This window comes from Malania oleifera, chromosome 4 (assembly GCF_029873635.1).
Source record: "Malania oleifera isolate guangnan ecotype guangnan chromosome 4, ASM2987363v1, whole genome shotgun sequence".
Classification (NCBI taxonomy): Eukaryota; Viridiplantae; Streptophyta; class Magnoliopsida; order Santalales; family Ximeniaceae; genus Malania; species Malania oleifera.
Window position 1 is genome coordinate 91,604,112 of NC_080420.1, and position 21,523 is coordinate 91,625,634.

General features: G+C 36.1%; 1 non-coding gene across 1 annotated transcript; it reads left to right on the plus strand.

Moving 5' to 3' along the window:
* Positions 1 to 20,936: 20,936 nt before the first annotated feature.
* On the plus strand, positions 20,937 to 21,042 carry LOC131154742 (small nucleolar RNA R71). The gene has a single exon (XR_009136651.1). It is a non-coding gene; the product is annotated as a small nucleolar RNA R71 (small nucleolar RNA).
* The last annotated feature ends 481 nt before the right edge of the window (positions 21,043 to 21,523 follow it).

Below are 21,523 nucleotides of genomic sequence, written 5' to 3' on the forward strand. Positions count from 1 at the left end.
AAATGGTTTGTGTATACTTTTGGTCTGACCATGTTTTTCATGTCATTTTTTTTAACTGGCCAATCAAATTGTTTTTGTGTGCAAAATTACTAAATATTTTTAAAACAATTCTAAATTTTCTATGCCCAAATCTTATGCCAAAAGGGGGAGAGTTTTCTAATAAAAATAAAAATTATTTTAAAAAAGGGAATTTCTCTTTTAAGTTAAGTTTTGTTTTAAATGATCAAAGTGTTTTCTACTTAACTTAATCCTTTTTGCTGATGCCAAAAGGGGGAAAGACTTATGAGCAAAATGATAATGACCAAAAAAACAAGGAAAATATTTTAGGGCAAATAAGATAGGGGGAGATTATATGAGCTTTACTATGCCTTAATGCTAAAACTAAATGCATATTATGTAGTAACCTGGAAAAAAAATTAATTATTATCAATCAATTAATTAATTAAACATTATTAAATTAAATTGATTAAAAATAATAATATGATGGATATATAAGTAAACACACACATATATATATGGATAAAGTAATATATATATATATATATATATATATATATGAAAAATTAACTTTTAAGTTTCCATCACAGAGACATCTCTTTGTTTCTCCAAGCGCTCTACTCCTCTCATCTCTCTCTGCTTCTCTCTCCATGCTCTCTATTTCCTCGCCTGCACTCTCTCTCTCTCTCTCTCTCTCTCTCTCTCTCTCTTCATTTTCTTGGAAAATACTCGGACAATCGGGAAACGGAAAATACCGTAGGGTTCCATTCTCCGAAATCATCAATTTAACCAGAGTGGGTATTTCGTAGGAGTGTTGTAGGCACCACTCCTGAGGTAAGGTAAACCCACTTTTTCTTTCCAATTTCTCCCCAATCTTTAGCCAAACTGATGATCAGAAACCACCACAATGATCTAGGAGTGTTTCTCTACAAGTCTGGTGGAGTAAATTTTTGAACTGAGATTTTTGGACACCACTCCGAGGCTAAGGTGAGGAGTACAAATTATGTAGGTTGTTTTAAAAATTGAACCGATTAGATTGTAGTATTTAATTATAAAAAATTTTTGATAGTGTTTTGGGAATAAGTTAAATTGTAGGGAATGGATTATATTGGATTTTTGGAGATATTCCTGCGATTAAATTAAATTGAAGGAATTTGATTAAATATAATTTTTGGGGAACATTTTGGAATTAAGTTAAATTGCAGGGATTAGATTAAATTAGAATTTTGGGAATATTTTGGAATTAGATTAAATTGCGAGGATTTGATCATATTGGTATTTTTTAAATATGTTACAGAGTAAATTTAAATATGAGAAGTAGATCATACCACCGTTTTTAGAATTTAGCTGGTTAACGGGAGTGTGTGAGCGTAGGGATATTAAAATAATTATTATTCTAGGACTTAACTGATTATACTAAAATATATGGTTACGAGGTTTGTGCTCTGAACATCGTGAGCGTCGGTTTTGGAATCTTACAGGCACAGTTTCCGTGAATAAGGTAAGGGGAATAGATTAAGCCAGTTGTTTTGTAAATTCTAGCGGTTAAAATGGAAATTATATATGTATGTATATGATTATCATGCAAGTTTTGAAGCCAGCTGTTTAAATTGAGGTTTTTGAGCCTAGAGTTGTGTTAATAGCTATTATTTTCGAAAATGAACCGATTAAAGTAAAGACAAAGGCTACATGATTTAAGTAATGAATTCTCTAGATAATTTGACTAGTTGAAATGATTGGTTGGAGTTGTTTTACATTTTCTAAAAATTGGTCAAGGTGAGTAGGGTTAATTATCTCTATTTTTATTATTAACGCTTATTTTGAGTATTAGATAAATTGTGGAGATAATTTAACCAATATTTTTAGTAAAGCAGATAATGAACATGGATTGACTTATTATTTCAGGAGTTATACAAATATGTGTATTATTCAAATCGTGTGGTATGAGGAAAAATGTAAATACTATGTTGAGTTATGAAATATGTATAATATGTTGGAATACTGAAATGCATTGGGATTATATTGTATTTAGAATTGTTTAATTAGAGCAGAGTATTAATGTTAAATTGCAATGCATGGTTTGAGAACTCCGGTGGACCATAGTATGCACGGTATCGTTGCGAGAGTTATGGAGAGCTTAGTACAACCACACATCTTAGAGAGTGTTAGTATTGAATAGTTGATTGGGCAGTGATGGGTAGTGTTCCCCCTGGAGTCTAGACCAACATGGAAAAGCCAATCAAACTAGCAAACTGAAGAGTTGGGAATTGATTTAACTCTAGTGGGCCGACTAGGATTAAGTCCAGCCTACAGACCGCACAACCCGTCATAGGGGGAAGCATGTCGATTTTTTTTCCATCTGATAGTGAGTTCTAAATTCATATTTGCAGATTTAACCCAAGTATAATAGAACAATGCATGTAAATACATAACAGTATATGTGAATACAAAATATATGAAGACAGAGGATGTGAAAAGCGAAAACAGAGTATGTGATAAGAGAACAGAGTAGAGTATATGAAAACAGAGCATATGAAAAGCCAGGTAATATATGAAAGACAGGGTTTATGAAGAGTTGGGGTTTTATAGAGATAACAACATACAAAGTAAAAAATACTAAATGTATTAAATATAGTAGTATTATACGTATTTGGGGTGAAGTAAACTCTCCGTCCGAGGGCTTGCTGAGAAAGGTGAGTGCCCTCATAATTACTATCTAGTACCAGAGCAGAGGGAAGTTACATATATGGGCGTGTAATATTCCCTATTCTCGGAGACTTCGCTTATAAACATAACCTCGAGGGTTTACTGAGTAAGTTGAGTGCCTTGATAGTTGTAATAGTATTAGAGCAGAGGGAAGGTACATGTATATGCGTGTAATCTTCCCTATCCTTGGGAACTTTCACTTATAAATACTTGTGTGTGTGTGTGTGTGTGTGTGTGTGTGAGAGAGAGAGAGAGAGAGAGAGAGAGAGAGAGAGAGAGAGAGAGAGAGTGAGTATGGGCTAAGAATGATTTTATAACTGTGGTTAATTAATAACTGATGATATTTTGTATACACTAAACTCATGATAGCCACACATTGGTATTAATCTATTCTGTCTTACTAAGATGTGTCTCACCCGTTATACAATTCATCTTTTTCAGGACCTCTGCGTGATCGAGCTTAACGAGCTTAAGACTGGGTTTGTTGGCATAGCATTTTTGTGAGAGGGTATAGATCTTGGATGTATTTTTTGATTTATGTTTTTAGTTTTTCTGAGATGAATATATATGGATTCTGGATGTTGGGAAATTTTTGGGATGTTTATATAAAACTCTGGTATATTATTGAGGATGTTTATTTATTTTTTCGCTACGTGATTGAGGTTATGGTATTAGACACAAGTGATTGGATCACATCACACCTCGGGCCCCATTTGGCGGGTTCGGGTCGTGACATAGTGGTATTAGAGTTTTAGATTGTTAGGTTATGTAGACTCTAGGATGGATTAATACTAGAGTATATGATCGAGTTAGGATAAGGATATGAATGGTTATATTAAGATACTATTAGGAATTCAGAGTTATTTTTCGTGGCTTGGAGGTAGAAATTCCTTGATGATCTTCTATGATTTTCTGAATTAGTCACGAGTTTTATAAAACCACGATAAACCCATAGACGGTGATGTTTCCGAGCAGAGAGATGGGAACTTGAACTCAAAGATTAGGTTAGTTGATTGTGAGGAAAAGTCTTTGAAGGAAAATTTGGGTAATTTAGGTGTTGTAATTTGACAGTTTGTGGTCAAATTGGGTGCTTGATGTTTTTGATTGAGGATTTGAATGTTAAGAAATGTATATAGGCATATCTGTGGAGTAGATTGAATTTGTGGTATGAGGATGGTTAGGTAAAAGCATTGATTAGCGAATTTCGAGAACGAAATTCTTTTAAAGAGGGGAGAATGTAGTAACCCGAAAAAAAAAATTTAATTATTATTAATCAATTAATATATATATATATATTAAAGTAAAGTATAAAAGTATTAAATATACATGAAAACTTAACTTTTAAGTTTCCATCATAGAGACATCTCTCTATTTCTCCAAGCCCTTTATGCCTCTCATCTCTCTCTGCTTCTCTCTCCATGCTCTCTCTCTCCTCGCCTCCACTCTTTCTCTCTCTCTCTCTCTCTCTCTCTCTCTCTCTCTCTTCATTTTCTTGGCAAATACTCGACCGATTGGGAAACGAAAAATATCACTAGGTTCCATTCTCCACCATCGTCAATTTAACTAGAGTAGATTTTTCATAGGAGCATTGTAGGCACCACTTCTGGGGTAAGGTAAACCCATTATTTCTCTTCAATTTCTCCCAAATCTTTAGCCAAACTGACGATCAGAAACCATCACAATGATCTAGGAGTGCTTTTCTACAAGTCTTGCAGAGTAAATTTTTGAACTAGTCTTTCCAAGCACCACTCCGAGGCTATAATGAGGAGTACAAATTATGTGGGTTTTAAAAAAAATTTAACCAATTAAATTGTAGTATTTAATTAATATATTGTAGTATTTAATTATATAAAATTTTTGGGAGTGTCTTGGGAATAAGTTAAATTGTAGGGAATGGATTATATTGGATTTTTTGAGATATTCATGGGATTAAATTTAACTGCAAGAATTTGATTAAATAGAATTTTTGGGGAACATTTTGGAATTAAGTTAAATTGCATGGATTGGATTAAATTAGAAATCTGGGAATATTTTGGAATTAGATTAAACTACCCGATTTGATCATATTGACATTTTTTTTAATATGTTAGAGATTAAATTTAAATATGGGAAGCGGATCGTACCCCCGTTTCTAGAATTTAACTGGTTAACGGGAGTGTGTGAGCCAAGGGATATTAAAATAATTATTATTCCAGGACTTAACTGATTATACTGAAATATGTGGTTACAGGGTTTGTGCTTTGAATGTCGTAGGCGTCGGTTTAGGAATCTTATAGGCACAGTTTCCGTGAATAAGGTAAGGGGAATAGATTAAGTCAGTTGTTTTGTAAATTCTACTGGTTAAAATGGAAATTATATGTGTATGCATATGATTATCATGCAAATTTTGAAAACCAACCATTTAAATTGAGGTTTTTGAACCTAGGGTTGTGTTAATAGCTATTATTTTCGAAAATGAATCGATTAAAGTAAAGAAAAAGGCTACAGGATTTAAGTAATGAATTCTTTGGATAATTTGACTAGTTGAAATGATTGGTTGGAGTTGTTTTACATTTTCTAAAAATTGGTCATGGTGAGTAGGGTTAATTATGTCCGTTTTTATTATTAACGCTTATTTTGAGTATTAGATAAATTGTGGAGATAATTTAACCTATATTTTTAGTAAAGCAGATAATGAACATGGATTGACTTATTATTTCAGTAGTTATATAAATATGTGTATTATTCAAATCATGTGGCATGAGGAAAAATATAAATACTGTGTTGAGTTATGAAATATGTATAATATGTTGGAAATACTGAAATGCATTGGGATTATATTTTATTTAGAATTGTTTAATCAGAGCAGAGTATTAATGTTAAATTGCAATGTATGGTTTGAGAACTCCGGTGGACTATTATATGCACGGTACTATTGTGAGAGTTATAAAGAACTTAGTGCAACCGCCCGTCTTAGAGAGAGTGTTGGTATTGAATAGTTGATTGAGCTGTGAAGGGTAGTGTTCCCCCTGGAGTCTAGACCAATATGGGAAAGCCAATTGGATTAGAAGACTAAAGAGTTGGGAATTGATTTAACTCTTGTGGGCCGACTCGGGTTAAGTCCAGCCTACGGGCTGCACAACCTGTCATGGGGGGAATCATGTCAGTTTTTATCCATCTGGCAGTGAGCTCTAAATTCATATTTGCATATTTAACCCAAGTATAATAGAACAGTGCATGTAAATAAAGAATAGTGTATGTGAATATAGAATATATGAAGACAGAGGATGTGAAATGTGAAAATAGAGTATGTGATAAGAGAACATAGTAGAGTAAATGAAAACATAGCATATGATGAGCCGGGTAATATATGAAAGACAGAGATTGTGAAGAGTTGGGGTTTTATAGAGACAACAGCATACGGAGTAAAGTAACAAAGTACTAAATGTATTAAATATAGTAGTATTATACGTATTTGGGGTGAAGTAAACTCTCTTCCCGAGGGCTTGCTGAGAAAGGCGAGTGCCCTGGTAATTACAGTCTGGAACTAGAGCTGAGAGAAGTTACACGTATGGGCGTGTGATATTCCCTATTCTCAAAGACTTCGCTTATAAACATAACCCCGAGCACTTTCTGAGTAAGGTGAGTGCCCTGGTAGTTGTAATGGTATTAGAGCATAGGAAAGGTACATTTATGGGCATGTAATCTTCCCTATCCTCGGGAACTCACTTATAAATAATTATGTGGTTGTGTGTGTGTGTGTATGTGAGTATGAGCTAAGAATGATTTTATAACTGTGGTTAATTAACAACTGATGATATTTTGTATACACTAAACTCATGATAGCCACACATTGGTATAAATCTATTCCGTTTTACTAAGATGTGTCTCACCCGTTATACAATTCATCTTTTTTAGGGCCTCCGCGTGATCAAGCTTAACGATCTCGGGACTGGGTTTATTGGCATAGCATTTTTGTGAGAGGGTACATATCTTGGATGTATTTTTGGATTTATAATTTTAGTTTTTCTTAGATGAATATATATATGGATTCGGGATGTTAGGAAATTCTTGGGATGTTTATATAAAACTTTGGTATATCATTGAGGATGTTTATTTATTTTTCCGCTACGTGGTTGAGGTTATGGTATCAGACACAGGTGATTGGATCACATCACACCCCGGGCCCCACTTGACGAGTTCAGGGCATGACATGTTAAATTGTTAATGTATTCTTTCGTGAATATGCTTGAGTTGTATTCTTTATTTTTATATTATGCATATTGTTAGGGGGAGCCTTTTCAAGCTTAATCCATTTTGCTCTTATGCATTTGTCATCATCAAAAAGCGGTAGATTGTTGACTTTTTGAGTCCGATCCCTATTTTGATGCTAACAAAGTATAAGGTTCTTATGTGTGTTTTTAAGTGTTTCAACATGTTTACTATTCAACACACACATAAGGCAAAAACGAAATGGAAGCCAGAAAGACTTAAAGCATATTCGCCTTTCATATTCCATGAAGTTTGAAGAGCAAAATAAGAAGAAGAAGAAGAAGAAGACTTTTGATTTTATTTATATTACATTTTAGTTTTATATTCGGTTCGTAATAATGCATGCATCTGCATGATATGAAGTGCTAAGCTTAGACGACCTTAGCTTGACCTTAGGTGAAGCAACCCAAAAATTAGGAATAATAAGAAAGCAAAGAAAAAAAGGATTTGGTTTGGTGTAGACCAAACTATTGACGGTTTGGTGGAGGGAAGCAAAAAATCGTAGACAGTTTTGTAATTATCGCGACTCAGTAATGGTAAATCAGTGAAAACGACTTGGTTAAAAGACCAAACCATCGATGATTTCCCCTGTGCCAACAACCCTATATAAAGGGTTTAAATGATTTTAATTGTTTAAAAATTAAACTCTCTCTCTCTCTCTCTCTCTCTCTCTCTCTCTCTCTCTCTCTCTCTCTCTCTCTCTCTCTCTCTCTCTTTTCATTTTCTCGCCTAGTTTAAGCCTGAAACAAAGAAGGAACGTTATTTTGGGATATTGGTGACATTCTTTGCAATTTAACCGGAGTAATTTTAAGAATCAAGCATTTCAGGAACCACTCCAAAACCAGGGTAAGTAGATTATTTTTAAAAGTTTAGCTAGTTATTGGTAATATGTGGGCCTAGGTATGTTAAATGGCTGTTATTTTAGGGTTAAGTTGATTAAAATAGGGTTTATGGATACAGGCTTTGTGCAAGTGTCGTTGGCATAGTATTGAATTCCCTACAGGCTTAGTTCTAGAAAACAGGTAAGGGGATAGATTATGTCAGGTATTTTCAGAAAGTTCATCATTTAAAATATAATATTTGAATAATATATATGAATTATCTGGATATTCAGATTTATGGAAATAGATTTGATATTATTTTTCAGAAAAATATGATCTTCTTAGACAGTTAGCATACTATAGAATAATATTCAAATTATGTGGCATGAGTATAGATATTTCATTGAAGATATTAGCATGTTTTTGTAATAATTTTTTAGAAAATCTATAAACCGTATAGAACTTATGATATTTTCAGTATATTATGATAATTTAGCCGGCCCAGATGCCGTGATAATTCAGCCGGCCCAGATGCCGTGATAATTCAACCAGCCCAGATGTCGTGATAATTCAGTCGGCCCAGATGTCATGATATTTCAGCCGGCCTAGATGTTGTGATTAGATATATTTATAACAATTTATTCAGAAACATTTTTATGACAAGATTTTACACAAAACCATGAAACAGTTATATTACAACTATTTATGAAATGTGCTATATGATAGCAGAACCCGAATGGCTTAGTTTAGTTTTAAAGCATGGTATCATAGCTATCAATTCATATTAGTGCCACCAAAGGCCTCGGATAGAGTGTCGGTGTGTGGATAGTCAATTGAGCCCAGTGTAGTAGTGTCCCCCCCTGGCAATCCGGACCAAGCTGGGCAGGCCAATCGTACTTATAGACAAGTTAGTTTTGGCTTAGCATGGTAGGCCAATCATTGCTAGGTCCCACCTATGCGCTGCACAACCTAGTCATGTGCGAGTAGTATATGATATCAGCTAGCTATCCATCTTGGGAAAAATTTCAGTATTATACAGATATAGCAGAAGATTTATATGCATACGGAAATTTCAGTATTATACAGATATAGTAGACGATTTATATGCGTACAAAAATTTTGGTATTATACAGATATAGTAGATGATTTATATGCATACAGAAACTTCAGTATTATACATATATACCAAATGATTTATATGCATACATAATTTTAGTATTATACAGAAATTTATTTTGACACAGTATGTCTATGTTGAAATATGATTTCTTCAGATTTATACAGAACAGATTTACTTGATTTATCAGATGCAGTTAATTATGTATAGTATATGTTTATAACACAATAAAACTCATGTACCACACATTGATGCTAATCTATCCCACTTACTGGGAGGTGTCTCACCCCCATAATTCAAACATTTCACAAACCCAAACAGACGAGCGGAGCGAGCTCCGAGATAAAGGAGATTTTAGTACTGCCTTAATTGCAGGGTAAGTGTTTGAGTTGGATGAGGGATTTTGGGTGAGTCCCTAGAATATTTCTATGGATTTTTGGGGATGTATATGTATAATTATAAAGTTAGTAGAACTCTAGTATTATGTATAAGGTTCAGGTATATCATGTTTTCCGCTGCACAGTTGATATGTATTTATGAACAGGTATATCCCTGGTACCCCACGTTGGGTCCGGGTTGACTTTGTTTACAGTTTGTGGTATCATAGTTTATTAAGTAAAATGGAAAAAAAATAATGAATACAATAAAATAATATAGCCATAATTTTTGGGGCGTTATAGTGTGCTATCAGAGCCTAGGTTGCTAGGTTGTTTAGTGCACAATGGAAAACAATACCAGAGTATAGGAATATATCAGGATTTTAGTGAATCAATGTTGGAAGTTAAGATGAAAATTTTGGGTTTTGTTTCGCAATTTGAAGGCAAGAACTTTGTCGTGGTTTCTATGATTTTCCTAGAATGACAATTTCAGAAAAATCATGGTAAACTATCATCGGGTTTTGTTTCTAAATCGTAGGACTAAATCTTAAATTAAGAATAAGGACGTTAGGTTAATTGGTTATATGAAGTTCTTAGTTATATAAATGTATTAGTCATGTTATGAAGTTAGGATTCCAAGATTATTTTGTTCTATTTTTAGGTTAGACCCTGAGAATGATAATGCGAATGCTGGTGGGGGTAACAGAGCAAGGTTTTCTAGTATGGGCAGCGGTGATTCTGATGTAGTCCTGTGCAATGTTGCTCAGTAGGTTATGACTGAGATAGTCTGGAGTTCCCGGGAGCAGGGATGCCCGTCAATAGACCAGGGCTACACTATAAAGCAATTTACCAGGACGAATCCTCTGGCCTTTTCAAGGAGTGTAGACCTAATTGTGGCTGAGAACTGGGTCAAAGAGATTAAGAAGATATTGACAGTGCTACACTGCACTAATAAATAGAGAGTTCTGTATGCCACATTTGGACTGACGGGGGAGGCTGAGCATTGGTGGTCTTCTGTGAGACTCCTAGAGGAGCAGAGTCCAGTACCTATAGCCATGACTTGGAGCCGGTTTAAAGAGATGTTTTTCAATCGATATTTCCCTGCCACCACTAGAGAAACTAAATTGGAGGAGTTCTTGAATCTGACCTAGGGGCACCTGATAGTTTAGCAGTACGCGACAAAGTTTGTTGAGTTGTCCCAATTTGCCCCGTACATAGTCCCAGATGAGGTAAAGAAGGCAAGAAAATTTAAGAGAGGCTTGAGGCAAAAAATTTATATATAGATGATAGTTTTTAAGGTGCAGGATTTTGCAGAATTGGTAGATAGGATGGTCGTAGCAAAGACGAGCAGGCAGAGGGGTGTCGAGGTGTAGAGTCAGAGGAAGAGGGCCACGCCTCCTAGAATTCAGGCAGGTACTAGCTAGGAACCATGGAGGAGAGGTAGATACAGCGAGGGACAGAGATAGGAGATGGGAAACAGTAGATTTCAAGGCGAGCAGAGTTATCCTATTTACCCTAGATGTGGTAGGAGGCATATGGGAGAGTGCCGAGCGAGAAGGAATGTTTGTTATTAGTGCGGTAGATCAGATCACTTGGAACGTGATTTTCATGTGCAGCCGAGCAATGCTCCTGCCCTCAGACAATTCTGGGGGAACAATCAGGCACCCTAGGGTGGCTAGAAGAGGAATACCGCGCAAACGCGAGTCTATGCACTAACAACAGGAGATGCTGAGGTGGCAAGCGATGTAGTGACAGGTATTATTACTATGTTTTCAATTAAAGCTATTGTTTTATTTGATTCAGAGGCCACACACTCTTTTGTATCTACGGGTATATCAAGTTATGTGGGGTAGAAACTCAGTTGCTAGACACCGAATTATCAATAGCCACACTACCAAGATCAGTAGTGGGATGTCGAAGGGTACTTAAAGGGTATCTAGTGGATATTTGGGGGAGAGTCTTACCAGCCAACCTTATAGTGTTAGACATGCATGGATTCGATATGATATTAGAATGGACTGGTTAGCTGCCAACTATGCCAACATCGACTGTTATCAGAAAGAGGTGGTATTCAGACGTCCTGGAGAGCAGGAGTTTAGATTTGTGGGGTTGTGCATGCGTTCCTCACCACAGCTAGTGTCAGCTATTCAAGCAAGGAAGCTACTTCTAGACAGATGTCAGGGGTACATAGCTTGTGTGAAGGAAATGTTAGAGAAAGAATTGAAATTTACCGATATTCTAGTAGTGAATAAAATTTTCAGATGTCTTTCCAGAGGAATTAATTGGATTACCTCTTGACCGTGAGATTGAATTTGTCGTTGATTTGCTTCCAGGAATGGCACCGATATCTAAAGCTCCCTACAGAATGACTCCAACAGAATTGGAAGAACTAAAAGATTAGTTGTAGAGATTATTAGATAAGGGATTTATCAGACCTAGTCTAACGCCCTGGAGAGCACCAGTTCTATTTGTAAATAAGAAAAACGGGTCGATGAGGATGTGCATTGACTATAGAGAGATAAATAAAGTGATAGTTAAGTACAAGTATCCTTTTCCCTATATTGATGACTTGTTTGATTAGCTCTAGGGAACACGAGTATATTCTAAGATTGATCTTCGCTCTGGGTACTATTAAGTGAGAGTCAAAGCAAAGGATGTTTCCAAGACAGCGTTCCGAACTCGGTATAGCCACTGTGAATTTTTAGTTATGCCATTTGGACTGATGAATGCTCCTACTGTATTTAAGGACTTGATGAATAAAGTTTTCTATCAATACATGGACCAGTTTGTAGTGGTTTTCATTGATGATATACTGGTCTATTGGGGGAGTCCCTAGGAGCATAAGGCACATTTGAGGCTAGTACTTCAGGTACTTAGAGAAAGGGAACTATATGCCAAATTTAAGAAGTGTGAATTATGGTTAGAACGAGTTACTTTTCTCGAGCATGTGGTATATGGGGATGGTATCTCTGTAGATCCAAGCAAGATAAAGGCAGTAGTGGACTGAGCGAAACCAAGGAATGTTCAAGAGATCAGAAGTTTCTTGGGACTAGTCGGATATTATCGGCCATTCGTAGAGGGGTTTTCTAGGCTATCAGGGCCTCTTACACGGCTAACAAGGAAGAATGCTAAGTTTGAATCGAATGACGATTGTAGAGACCTAAAGAATTATGGTAATTAAAATAATAAAAGAAATGAGAGAAAAATATTTTTCAAAAGGATTTTCAGTAGAGTCTCGTCGACGAGTGAAGCAGTGCTCGCCGACAGGGCTCTTGGGCTCGTCGACGGGGACGTATGTCTCGTCGATGAGAAGATACCGAGAGGGTCATTTTCAAGGCTTGAATCTCGTCAATGAGGAGTAGGCGTTCATTGACGAGACTATTGCTTGGACTTGTCGACGAGAAGTTATGGCTCGTCGATGAGTGCCATGTGGACAGCACTCTATATATAATCCCAAACTCAATTCGTACGCAAAATTTCTTGCATGCCATAGTCTCTCTCTTTAGAACCCAAAATCTCTGCCTTCTCTCTAAAAATTCAGCTCCGATTCTCCCCGATTCAACAATCAGAAGCTACCACGGTGATCCTGGGGAGATTCTCTATAGTATAGCCGGAGCGGAAATTTGATTTGGGAAATTTGGGAATCATCCCAAAATTTGGGTAAATAAGTTAATTTCAGTTTTATTGAATATTTGGTGTTCTTGGACTGAGGAGAATATGTTAGGAAAGATAATACTGAAGTTTTGTTAGGGAAAATGTTAATTTTAGGGTGTTGTGTTGGGAACACTATAGGTGTAGGAATTGGGAGTTTTGTGGGCTTCTCAGTAAGTCAGGTAAGGGGATAAACTAAGTCAAAATTTTTCATGAAATTATTTATTATTCTACAGCATTAAATTTCAGGAAAACATATATATTATATAATTATGTTTAGGAAATATTGTTATGAGCAGGGACATGATTTAAACGTGTTTTATCAGAAATTATGATTTTGGAATGGATTTTATATTCAGGATGTTACCTATTTCTACGTGGCATGAGTTTAAATTTCTATATAATTAAGTATATCAGAATAATATGTTTTTCTTAGGTCAAGAATGATATGATAGTTTTCATGGCAATTATATAACAATACAAGAAACATGATTTTATGAATATAATGCTAAACAGTACAGAGATTTCATGATTCAATATATTATGATATGTCGGCACAGATGCCGTGATTCATGTTATGTTATGCCGGTGCAGATGTCGTGATTCATGTTGGCGCAGATAACATAATCATGTGTGATAAGACAGAATTCATTAAATATTATCATGTCAGATATTATTATGAAATATGAAACAGTTATGTTTAGTATATGAAACATATTATATGTTATCAGAACCCGGATGGTATGGTTTAGTTTAGTTTTTAGGAGCACGGTACCATAGCTATATGTTTAGAATTATGAAAGTGCCACCACATGACCAGTAGTGTGGGAGATGATAGTCGATGTGGTTTCAGTATAGAGTGGAGTTGTTCCCCTAGCAATCTAGGACCAAGTGGGATAGGCACATCGTACTTACAGACTTATGATTGATCTAGCATGGTTGGCCAGCCATTGCTAGGTCCCGCCTTCAGGCTGCACAATCTAGTCATGTGGGGGTAAGACATGACATCAGCTAGCTATCTATCCTGGGTGTTATTTTAGTATTGTACAGTTATATAAGATGGTTTACATGTATAGAAATCTAGTATGCTTATTTATGATATGACAAATCATGTTTTACTCAGTTATGCTACAGATAGATTTTACCAAATATGCTTATTATATTGTTTATATGTATAACATGAAAATACTCATGTCACTACACACTGATGTTAGTTTATTTCCCTTACTGAGAGGTGTCTCACCCCAGCTATATAAACATTTTAGGAGTCTCAGATAGAAGAGCGAATAGAGCTCCGCAGCATTAAAGGTCGACTATCCTATGCTGTTAGAAAGGTAAGTCGCTATGCTAGGGTCTGCTGGGTTTTTTTTGGGTTATGACCCTAGGGCACATTTTTGGTATTTTAGGGATGTTTATATGTATTTGACAGGTTTTTTAAAAATCTGGTATAGTATTGGTTGGATGACTTGATATGTATATGATTTTATGGTTTCCGCTGCTTAGGTATCAGAGTTGTATTTCAGGTATATCCCTGGTACCCATGGGTCCAGGTTGATTATGTTTTATCAACTGAACAGGATAGCAAGATTATTATATTAAATGTTATTATGAAAAAAAAATTATGGTAAAATAGGTAGGTCATTACAACGATTGTGAGCAGAGCTTCTAGGAGTTGAAGCAGCGGCTCGTCACTGCACCAATTTTGACTATTCCATCAGGAGATGGTGGATTCGTAATCTACATTGATGCATCTCAAAAGGGGCTCGAACGCGTGCTAATGCAACATGAGAAAGTTGTAGCATATGTTTCTCGTCAACCTAAAGTGTATGAGAAGAATTACCCTACGCATGATTTAGAGTTGGCTGCAGTGGTGTATGAATTAAAGATCTAGAAACATTATTTGTATGAAGGTGCGAAATATTTATAGATCATAAGAGTTTGAAATATTTCTTCACGCAAAAGGAGCTGAATACGAGGTAGAAGAGGTGGCTCGAACTGATTAAAGATTATGATTATACCATCAGTTACCACACAGGGAAGGCTAACACGGTAGTTGATTCGTAGAGTCGTAAATCAAGGAGGGCATCCGTATCAGCAATAGTGATTGCACCTTAGATCAGAATGGATTTAGAAAAACTTGGTGTAGAGTTGGTAGAAGGTAGTCATCAAGTATTAATTGCTCATTTGGTACTTAAGCCGACTTTGTTGGAGAAAAGTAAGATTGTACAGATACAAGACGTAGAATTAGTAAAGATCAGAGATAGAGTGCAGAGCGGATAGGGAGCTCAAAATGTACAGTACATCTAGGAAGTATGACAATGTGTAGGGATTTGTGAATATCCTTCTAGTGGAGCAATATGAAGAGAGAAATTGCTTAATATGTAGAGTAGTGTTTGACATGCCAGTAGGTGAAGGCTAAACATCAGAGACCGGTGGGACCGTTACAACCACTTCACATCCTCGAATGGAAGTGGGAGTATACTTCTATGGACTTCGTATCAGGGTTATTGCCGGCACTTCATGGGCAGGACGCCATCTGGGTAGTCGTTGATAGATTGACAAAGACTGCCCATTTTTTTCCCATCATAGTTAACTACTCCTTGGATAGATTAGCTGAACTATATATTCAGGAGATAGTCAGATTGCATGGAGTGCCTGTGTCCATCATTTTTTACCAGGATCCACGTTTCACGTCTTAGTTCTGGAAAAGCTTACAAAGAGCTTTAGGATCCTAGTTGGCTTTTAGCACGACCTTTCATCCTCAAACTGATGGATAGATAGAGAATACTATACAGATATTGGAGGATATGCTACATTCCTGTGTGCTAGATTTTGGAGGTAGTTGGATTTAGTACCTACCACTAGTGGAATATTCTTACAACAACAGCTACCAGGCCAATATTGGGATGGCCCCGTGTGAGGCATTATATGGTCGGAGATGTCGATCTCTGTTATATTGGGATGAAATTGGAGAAAAGTAGATATTAGGGCCAGAAATGGTATAGCGAGCTTCTGAGAAAATCAAGCTTATCTAGGAACGAATTAGAACAGCTCAGATTTGATAGAAAAGCTATGCAGATACACGTCAATGAGTGCTGGAATTTGATGTAGGTGATAATGTGTTCTTGAAAATTGCACCAATGAAAGGGGTAATGAGATTTGGGAAGAAAGGTAAGCTTAACTCTAGATATATTGGGTCATTTGAGATATTAGAAAGAGTTGGCCCAGTTGTCTGCAAGTTAGCATTACCCCCAGCGCTATTCAGAATCCATGATGTATTTCATGTGTCTATGTTGAAAAAATACGTCCCAGATCCATCTCATATAATAAGTTATGAGGCACTGGAGATTGATGAGACCTTATCTTATGATAAAGTGCCCATTCAGATCTTAGATCATAAAGAGCAGGAATTACGCACCAAGAAAATCCCACTGGTGAAAGTACTCTGGAAGAATCATGTAGTTGAGGAAACTTCGTGGGAGTCAGAGGAGGAAATGCGTAAGAAGTACCCACATTTATTTAGTGGGATCCAGCATTAGCCGGGGAAAGGTAATGGTTCAGGTAAGAAATCATGTATGTAAGTAAATTTTGGTATAGGTTAATTAGTTGAATGCAATAGCTTTCTATTTTGGTTGGTTTTGGGAGAGTTTTGATTTAGTTATTGTAATCTCCTAGAATCGTATATGTAACCACGATATTCCTCTGCCATAAGTGAGGGTAATTAATAAATTTCAGCATTTTTCCTTAAGATTGTTACTATAGATAGATGACAAATTTCGAGGATGAAATTTTTATAAGGAGGGGAGAATGTAGCAACTTGAAAAATAGGAATAATATGAAAACAAAGAAAAAGAGTATTTGGTTTGGTGTAGATCAAATCGTCAACGGTTTGGTGGGGGGAAGTATAAAATCGTCGATGGTTTTGTAATTATTGCGGCTCAGTAATGGTAAATCAATGAAAACAACTTGGTTAAAAGACCAAACCTAAAATCGTCGACGATTTCCCCTATGCCAGAAACCCTATATAAAGGGTTTAAGTGATTTTAATTGTTTAAAAATCAAACTCTCTCTCTCTCTCTCTCTCTCTCTCTCTCTCTCTCTCTCTCTCTCTCTCTCTTCATTTTCTCACCCGGTTTAAGCCCAAATCAAAGAAGGAACGTCATTTCAGGATCCTAACGATGTTCTCTACAATTTAACCAAAGTAATTTTGAGAATCAGGCATTTCAAGCACTGCTCCAAAACTAGGGTAAGGATATTATTTTTAAAAGTTTAGCTAGTTATTAGTAATATGTGGGCCTAAGTATGTTGAATGACTGTTATTTTGGGATTGAGTTGATTAAAATGAGGTTTATGGATACAGGCTTTGTGCAGGTGCTTAGGCATAGTATTGAATTCCCTGGAAGCTTAGTTCCATGAAATAGGTAAGGGGATAGATTATGTCAGGTATTTTCAAAAAGTTCACCTTTTAAAATACAATATTTGATTTAGAATATATATATATATATATATATATATATATGAATTATCTGGATACTCAGATTTATGGAAACTGATTTAATATTATTTCTCAGAAAAATATGATCTTCTCACATAGTTAGCATACTATAGAATAATACTCAAATAGTGTGGCATGAGTATAGATATTTCATTGCAGATATTAGCATATTTTTATAATGAATTTTTATAAAATCTATAAGTAGTACAGAACTTATGATATTTTCAGTATATTATGATAATTCAGCCGGCCCAAATGTCGTGATGTTTTAGCCGGACCAAATCCTGTGATAATTTAGCCGACCTAGATACAGTGATATTTCAACCAGCCTAGATGCCATGATATTTTAGTCGGCCCAGATTCTGTGATATTTCATCCGGGCCAGATGCCGTGATTAGATATATTTATAACAATTTATTCAAAAACATTATTATGACAAGATTTTACGCATAACCATGAAATAGTTATTTTACAGTTATTTATGAAATATACTATATGATAGCAGAACTCGGATGGCTTAGTTTGGTTTCAGACCACGATACCGTAGCTATCAGTTCATATTAGTGCCACCACACGTCTCAGATACTGCATCGGTGTATGGATAGTAGATTGAGCTTAATGTAGTAGTGTGTCCCCTTGGTAGTCCAGACCAGGCTAGGCAAGCCAATCGTACTTACAAACAAGTTAGTTTTGGCTTAGCATGGTAAGCCAGCCATTGCTAGGTCCCGCCAATGGGTTGCACAACCCAATCATGTGGGGGGTAATACATGATATCAACTAGCTATCCATCTTGGGGAAAATTTTAGTATTATACAAATATAGCAGACGATTTATATGCATACAAAAATTTTAGTATTATACAATTATAGCAGAGGATTTATATGCATACGAAAATTTCAGTATTATACAAATATAGCAAGTGATTTATATGCATACAGAAGCTTCAGTATTATACAGATATGGCAGACGATTTATATGCATACAAAATTTTAGTATTATACATAAATTTATTATGGCACAATATGTCTATGTTGAAATATGATTTCTTCAGATTTATACAGAACATATTTACTTGATTTATCAGATGCAGTTAATTATGTATAGTATATGTTTATAACACAATAAAACTCATGTGCCACACACTGATGCTAATCTATCCCACTTACTGAGAGGTGTCTCACCCCAGAATTCAAACATTTTAGGAAACCTAGACAGACGAGCAGAGCGAACTCTGAGATAGAGGAGATTTTAGTACTGCCCTAGCTGCAGGGTAAGTGTTTGAGTTGGATAGGTGATTTTGTGTGAGTCCGTAGAATATTTCTATGGATTTTTGGGGATGTATATGTATAATTATGAAGTTAGTAAGACTTTGGTATTGTGTCTAAGGTTCAGGTATATCATGTTTTCCGCTGCACAATTGATATGTATTTATGAACAAGTATATCCCCAGTACCCCACGTTGGGTCCAGGTTGACTTTGTTTACAGTTTGTGATATCAGAGTTTATTAAGTAAAATGGAAAAAAATAATGAATATAATAAAAAAAAATATATAGTTAGAATTTTTGGGGCATTACATTAGGGACCTAACCTTTCGGGAAAAACCTTTTTCACAATTACCTAAATCTAAAAAAAGGTTTTTGAAATCTTTAGGGTCAAAATGAGGGCATAAACTAAGGTATTCAAGGACTTTGTTCGACCTAACCCTTCCAGTTCAAATTTGCTCAATCGACCGACTAAGGCCAGAAGTCAAACCTTGTCAAGGCTCAGTCGACCAATCATTTTTGAACGTAGTGTCCTCAGTCGACCGACCTTGGGACTTTGCCTTTCTACCTTCCTCAATCGATCGACTTTTTAGTTCAAAATAGCCTCAATCGACCGACCGACCTTCAAGGCTAGGCCAACCGATCTTTTTGGCTAGCCAACCGAAGTTACTAAGAAAGGAAAATCACCTTATGTCAGCCGATCGGCCCCTCACTTGGCCGCCTGAACCCCTGAATAAAATTCAACTCTCTATGTGAGGTCAGCTGACCAACCGTTTGGTCAATCGACCAAACCTCTCGGGTTCCGGCTTGTTTTTAGCAATAATTACTTTTAAACTTTAATTAATCTTTTCTAAAAATGACAAGCATGTCCCCAACGGTCATATTTTTCCTATAATCTATATATACCCCTTCATAAGCTTAAATTAGAAAATTTTATAAATTTAAAAACTCTTTAAAATATTTTTTAAATCAAAGTTCCCCCATATTGTTTTCATTGTAAAAATTCTTTTTGGGACAAATTTTCACACTCTCTCCAACTCTCTTTCATTCATTGAAAATTTATTTTACAAGAGAGTATTTTATTTGGGCATTTATAAGCACATACTCTCTCTTTTGTTTTTGAAAATCATTTTTTAAGAGTTAGCTTAGTGGTTCTCCACATTGTTTTTCTTTGATAAATATATTTGTGGAGAATTTTATAGGTTGTGAATCTTTGCATATTCATTGTAAGATTCACAAGCTTACTTGTGTTTATTGAAAAAAAAAATTTTGAGCTAAAAACCCTAGATTCTCCTGTTATTCCTTGAAAAATACTTTTGGAGAAATATTTTTTAGGGTTTAAATCTTTCAAACTTTTTATCATATATATTATATTCAAAGATTGCAAATATTATTTTTGAGAAAAACACCCTTACTCTACTAAGTATTATTTCATATCATACTAGAGTGCATTTTTTAGCTTCATTGTTGTATATCTCTTCTTGTATATAAAAGCATGTATTTTGTACGAAAAATTTTATTTTTGTTGTATCGGTTGGGTTCAGCCCGTAAATTGAACTGGGGAGTCTTCACCCCGTAAGGTAGACCTGTTCAGCTCAGCCTGATAATTGAGTTGGGGTACTCTTCGCCTCGTAAGGAGAGGTTGTATGGTTGTGGCTCAACCCTGTAATTGAGCTGGGGTTTACCTTACCTCATAAGGAAAGGTTGTAAATGGCTTCTATTCCGCCTGTTTAAGTGAGCAGGGATAGTGGAATCCTTGGGGGATATGCCCAAGGTGAGGACGTAGGTTGGTTGGGCTGAACATCAATAACAAATTGTGGGTGTCTCTCTCTCCATCTCATTTATATTTTTGCACTTTAATTTCAAATTGTGGAGTAGGTGGGGTAGGCGCATGGGGGCAATTAAAATAGGTGTGCGAAGGATCAGAGCAGATGACACACATCTCTGCACATGCCACTGGTTAAGGTTGTTGTCCTAGGGAGAAGAATTGATCCAACTTCTTCACAATAGTGTGTAGTGTGGGCACAAGGTCATGACCCGTGGCTAACTCATAGACTCCTTAGGATGGGAAGAGGGAGGTTGGGATGGTCTACAAGCAACAACAGTATGCCGCTGAGAATTCTCGGCGAGAGTCTCAGAAAGAGTCGAACCTTCATTATCGTGCTTAGTGGAAAGTACCTCCACAAGATGCATCTACCATGACTCTATCACACTAAACTTAACCTTTATAAAATATCTGAACTAATTGCCAACTAGATACTTTATGATAAGGACATTTACACAGGAGATCCCTAAAGCACTCCCATGTCTCGAAAATTTATTCCCCATCTATCTATGAGAAACTAGTGATTTCCTTCCTTAGCTGGTTAGTCTTCTTAATGGGGAAGTAATTTTTCAGGAATTCATGTTGCATGGTGGCTCAGTTGGTCATCGAGTTCGGATCTAAGAGGTTTAGCTAATATTTGGCTTTATCCTTCAAAGAGAACGAGAATAGCCTTAATCGGAGGGCATCATCACCAAAGTGAGGTATACGGATGGTGGAACAGATTCTAAGAAACTCATCAAGATACTTGTATGGATTTTCAGTCGAATTCCCAAAGAAGTTGGGAAGCATCAAGATGATAGAAGTCTTAATTTCAAATTGTGCCACCCTGACCTTTAGAAATCGGATGCAATATGCCGAGGTGTATGCATTGGGTATGAAGTAGTCTATAAGAGGCCAAAGAGGTTGCTCTTTTGCCGTAGGTTGGGGTGAGCTTGGGGTTCCGAGTCATGAAAGGCAGAAATTGGTTAGCCGTGAATTTGGGTTCCAAAGACTCGACTAACTCTGGGTTAGAGGTAGATT